This window comes from Podarcis muralis, chromosome 11 (genome assembly GCF_964188315.1).
Source record: "Podarcis muralis chromosome 11, rPodMur119.hap1.1, whole genome shotgun sequence".
In the NCBI taxonomy this organism is placed as follows: Eukaryota; Metazoa; Chordata; class Lepidosauria; order Squamata; family Lacertidae; genus Podarcis; species Podarcis muralis.
In genome coordinates, this window is record NC_135665.1 from 19,381,588 (window position 1) to 19,387,561 (window position 5,974).

The window sequence follows — 5,974 nt, forward strand, 5'->3', positions numbered from 1 at the left end:
CCCCCATTCACAGGCATTCAACATCTCAATTTACACCTCCACAGCTGCAGACTTAGAGAGACCTAGGTTGACCCTGAGCCGGGTACAATTACACACAACAATGGCTGCTCACCCCTTCTCAGGTGGGCTGCGGTTGCGGACCTCATCTCCATCAACCATCCCCAGCAGCTAGGGCCCATGTGTCTTGCTGGCTCTTAGGGGAACCCCCCAGCCTGCAGAGTCAAGAAGCTGGGATTCCATGCCCAAATGCCGGCTTCAATACGCTAGATGCCATGAGCTGTCTGAGGAGGCATCTGCATCTGCATTGCCAGAGAAACAGAAATGGGCATTTGTGAGGGCCACCAGGGCTGTGCTGCAAGCTCCGTTAGTGCTCTCCATACCCACCAATCCCTACCCCTCTCACGCAACCAATTCCAATCCCAGGGAAGACCATGTCAGGACACCAGTTTGGAGTGCAGTGCTGTTCAGTCTGGTGGCTCAGCTGGGCTCGCTGCAGAGCAAATGACGGAGGCTGGAACTAGCAGTGTAGGGGTGAAACATGCAGTAGAAACCCAGATAGAAGAGGAGGAAGAGAGGGGCACTGGAGATGCAGCAGTTGAAGACTAAGAGAACATTCACACATAGGGAAATATTCTGTTTTCTAATGTTTCTTTCACACTGAAATACTTGTTGCATTGTGGAACTGTGGCGTTTATACCAGTGTGCCACACTAAAGTTTATGGGTGTGGTATGGTGCAACAACGAACATAATTGGACAAGGTAGTTAATCCCCACCCTTTCCAAAATTGCACGCTTCTGTTCCTTCGTGATTCACGCATGAAAAATTGATGGAAAGAACTGTATGCCGGTACATCTCCCGAAATTTCATCACTGTACTCCTATGATTTTCTGGGTTAATGGGGTAAACACATATTTTCCTGGAAGCTATTAACATGGAAATGGGTGCTAAGCTTCCAATAGGTCCTGCTAGATTTCCAAAAGCAGATTTTAGGTTGTATGGAAGCTCCAATATAATGCAGAAACAGGGAAAGGGAATAAATTGCTGTGTGAATGCAACCTAAGGCTGCATTCAGTTAGGATTTATTCATTTTTTCCAATGTTTCCTTATCTGATAATTTCCATGTTTCATATGATCTTTCACATGCTCTTTTGTGAGGAATACATTACTAATATTCAGAGAAAACTATGATATGCTTGTGTGAAATTATTGAACTTGAACATATTCCCAAGGGAACATATGAGGGTGCACCCCCCCCCAAAAAAGAAAATTGTGAATGACAATTGTACTGGATGCTTTGCATCTGCATGCACAATATGCTCTCTGCAGCTGATTCCCAAACAGCAAGGAGACATAATGTGAATAAAACAGGAATTGCTTCCACCCTGGTTTTTTTACCGTTCAAACTCTATAAAGAAGAGCAGGTCTCTTCTAGCAATATAAAGTGCTTCACACTTTGCTTTCCTTGCAAGCACACTTATGATTTAAAAAGAGAGAGTTGTCAAAATTAAATCAGATAGGAGATGCTGTCCAGTTTAAAAGGTTACTACAGCAAATGGGCAATTAGTGCTTCCCACAGCAGCGACGGGTTTAGCTTCTAGAAAGACCTCTTAGGCACAATACAATGGCTGAATAAACCATCTTTGTAATCCCATTTGTCACAAGTCCAGCAGCAGGTCTTTTTCACTGAATTAGCAGGAGATGAACAACTAGGAATGGAAAAGATTTTTTATTTTATTTTTTAAGGAAGAGAGAAAAAGAATGTTATATGTCTTGTAAAGCTGTGAGAGCAGCTGCGTCCCGATCTTTGCAAATCTGAATTGTGGGCAGATCATGGGTTCCAGCTTCTTACAGATTTTACATTTTTAATGTAAGGATTAAAGCTGCAATCCTGCACTCCAGTGGTATGCAAACTCCCCCACGCAAACCACTTGAAAATTGCTGAGGGTCTTGGGGACCACGTAATGATTATTCGTCCTGCTGTAGCAATTTAATATGCTGTGCTATATGTTGTTGTTTTTTACTGTGTTTATACAGGCACTCTGTGGGCCACATGAATGAAGCTCATGGGTCGCTGATGGACCAAATTTCCCCTGAACCTCTGCTATGCCCACTTACTTGGGAGTAAGCCCCAGTGTACTCAGTGGGACTTAGAAGTGAATAACTCAGCATTAGCTCTTTTGTAAGTTAAGAGCAGGGAAGCGGGTGGCGCTGTGGGTTAAACCACAGACCCTAGGACTTGTCGATCAGAAGGTCGGCGGTTCGAATCCCCGCTACGGGGTGAGCTCCCGTTGCTCGGTCCCTGCTCCTGCCAACCTAGCAGTTCGAAAGCACAAAGTGCAAGTAGATAAATAGGTACCGCTTTGGCAGGAAGGTAAACGGCTTTTCCGTGCGCTGCTCTGGTTCACTAGAAGCGGCTTTGTCATGCTGGCCACATGACCCGGAAGCTGTACGCCGGCTCCCTCGGCCAGTAAAGCGAGATGAGTGCCGCAACCCCAGAGTCGGCCATGACTGGACTTAATGGTCAGGGGTCCCTTTACCTTAAGTTAAGAGCTCTTACTGTTACTTAGTTAAGAGTTCGTGAACACAAAAACTACCTTTTAAAAAACCATCCCTTTTGATGTACATTAGTAAACCTATGTCATGTGACATTACTGACTTGCCATACTCCTGCATGGGGGAGGGGCAAGACCTCTGGTGGGAGAAATATCATGTTCTTTTTAAAAACAAAATATTCATTTTTCATTTTCATTCATTGCATACATCTCAATTTCTTAACATTTCCTATATATTCCTCCCTCCCTCCCCTCCAGGGCTTCCCCCAACTTCCGCTTCTGGTTTGTTTCTCTTTTCACCCACTTTTCTATCTCCTAACAGAAAAAAAGTTATTAATAACCTAACATCAAGCCTAAAAACATAAAAATAAAATACACTATAATATTTCACTGTTTTCTAAACATTTTCTAATACTAATAATGTGAACGCTTATTTAAATCCTGCCATCAAGCCTATTGACTTTCTTTGTTTCTGCAAATATAATATAAATGGTTCCCATTCTTTTTCAAAGTTGCTGTTTTCTTTTTCTCTTAATCGATCTGTCATTTTTGCCAGTTCTGCGTCGTTCATCAACTTCTCTTGCCATTGTTCTTTAGTTGGTATTTCTCCAGTCTTCCAATTTTGGGCAACATCGTGTTCTTTCTGGGGTAGTTAGTCCATCTTTTTTTCTTTTCTTTTTTGCCGATAAATTTTTATTGATATTTCATATATATAGACTTATACAAAATCTGTTACATAGCTTGCATATATTATATCCACTCCACAAATCATAAATATAATACAAAGTTGTTGCAAATCATAAGTATGATATAAAGTTGACTTAGGCTCTGCCGAGCCTTGAACTTCCCTCCACTCCTTTGGTAAGTATCAGATAAGTTTTACAGTCACGTATTTTATCTCTTTTACTTAATAAACACTTGCTGTTAGCGTTATTCCAACCCCGCTAGTGTCATCTGAAATTTATTTCCAATATACGTCAAATATTTATTCCAATTGTCATGAAATTTCTGTTCGTCTTGGTCTCTTAGTCTTCCTGTTATTCTAGCGAGCTCGGCATAATTTATCACTTTAACCTGCCAATCACTCATATTTGGTATAACCTCCGTTTTCCAATTTTGTGCTAGCATGATTCTTGCGGCTGTTGTGGCATATAGGAATAGAATCTTATCTTCTTTTTTAATTTCTTTGTCCGTCATTCCTAGCAGAAAAGCTTCGGGCTTTTTGGGAAAGGTATATTTAAAGATTTTTTTAAGTTCGTTATAGATCGATTCCCAAAAGCCTTTCACTTTGCTACACGACCACCACATATGGTAGAAGTCGCCTTCTACCTCTCCACATTTCCAGCATCTTTTATTCTTCAACCTGTAAATCTTAGCCAGCTTCAGCTTAGTCCATCTTTGGTATGCACCTTGCACGCCACTCCCACCTGTGGCTCCTAGAAGCTGTCAGAATACTTCATATAACCTCTGCTCTCAGATATGCTCAGTACTGACCCCAGCCTGCTTCTGAGACTCCCGCTTTCTACATGACAGGTCCTGTTGACTCTACTCCACTTGCTGGGAGTTGATGCACAAGCCATAGTGTTATTCTTTGCATCTGCAAGTGCACCATTGAGATATTGCTCTCACAGGGACAGCGCAGTCGGTAGAGCAGAAGACTCTTAATCTTATGGTCGTGGGTTTGAGCCCCATGTTGGGCAAAATATTCCTGCATTGCATTCCAGATGATCCTTGTGGTCCTTTCCAACTCTTTTATGATTCCGATTCTAAAGTAAATGAAACATGAAAGTAGGGAGAGCAAGAGTGAACATGATAGCCAGCCTTCCCCCCTCCCCCAATTGCTGTTCCATCATTCTACACAGGTCGGATGCCAACCCTTTGCAGTGCAAAGACTTCTCACATGATTTCCCAGGTGATATAGAAAAAACCTGCTCCTTTTCACTTATGGGGTACCCAAGATCCCATACAGAGTCCTTAAGTAGGTTCCCTATTGGTAGAAGAAAATAACAGAGGCCAACCAGTTAATAAGGATCAATCACATGTGGAACCTAGACAATCACCCTCCAATTCCTGGAGATCAATGGAGTGACTGGAGGAGCTATATTATGGTCCTTCATGCTCTCCCCATTCACATGTTCTACTTACTAATATGAAGAGGGCTGGAATCATGGAAGATGTGAACTTAGAGTTTACTATTTCTGAGTGACCCAGTGCCTATTTACCAAAGGCTCAGCTAGTTCCTTTTGCCAAAAGTGGCGTTTTCTTGTCAGCCAGTCAGCCAGTCCGCTTGACAGCACCCCATTAGCATCACTGTGTCAACAGAAACTAAGTTTAAAAGTGCATAATTACTGTTTAATGTTTAATATTGACACAGGGCTTTCCAAATCTCAGAACACTCCACGCAGGGGAGGGGCGTTACAAAACAATACATCAAAAGGGGACATGAACACACAAGGCCCAATATAATCTGACCGTATATTTCAGGAGAAATTAAACAGATGCAAGATACAGCATCTACAGTAAATATGGAACCTCATTGATCTAATGTAATAAGGGAAACGGTGGATGTGAAACATTGTCTAAACCAAATTACATTCATCTCTCTAAGCAAACAAAGACAGCTGGCTCTTTCAAAGAGAACGATCAGGTTTAGCTCTCTTGCTTTTCTGACCCCGGGCATGAGTCAACAGAAAGACAAATTATCACTCTCTGTAGGAAAATAATTCATTTGGTGCCCGATATAAACAGTTACCTTCACGTAAGCCACAGCACAGTGGTACCTTGGTTTTCAAACTTAATCCGTTCCGGAAGTCTGTTCCAAAACCAAGGTGTGCTTTCCCATAGAAAGTAATGCAAAATGGATTAATCCATTCCAGACCTTTAAATACAACCCCTAAAAGATTAATTTAACAAGAATTTTACTATCTAACGAGAGCATTGAGCCATAAAATGAAAGCAATAAACAATGTACTGCAGTCACACAATCAATCAATCAGTAGCTGAACTGGGTTCCACACAGTCACACAAAAAATAAGGAGCCGCAAAAACAAAAATGCAAAATAAATAGCAAAAACAGACAGACCTCAACGTAACACTCAAAACAGAAGTGTGGCACTCAAATCGGAAGCATAACACTCAAAACGGAGCGCCTTCCGAAAAAAGTTTGCAAACCGGAACATTTACTTCCGGGTTTGCAGTGTTTGGCTTCCAAGTTGTTTGAGTACCAAGGCGTTTGAGAACCAAGGTACCACTGTATAGCACATTTTTTAAATGCTTTGCAGAAAATGGAAGTAAAGCGAAGATGAGCTGCTTCTAGACTTTTGTTGCTTTGTATTTGGGATTCAAGAGCTTTCCAGCAACTTCAGGTTGTGCAGATGAAGTGGATTGGGTGCTCCTATGAACCAGCTTCATAGGGGAGCAG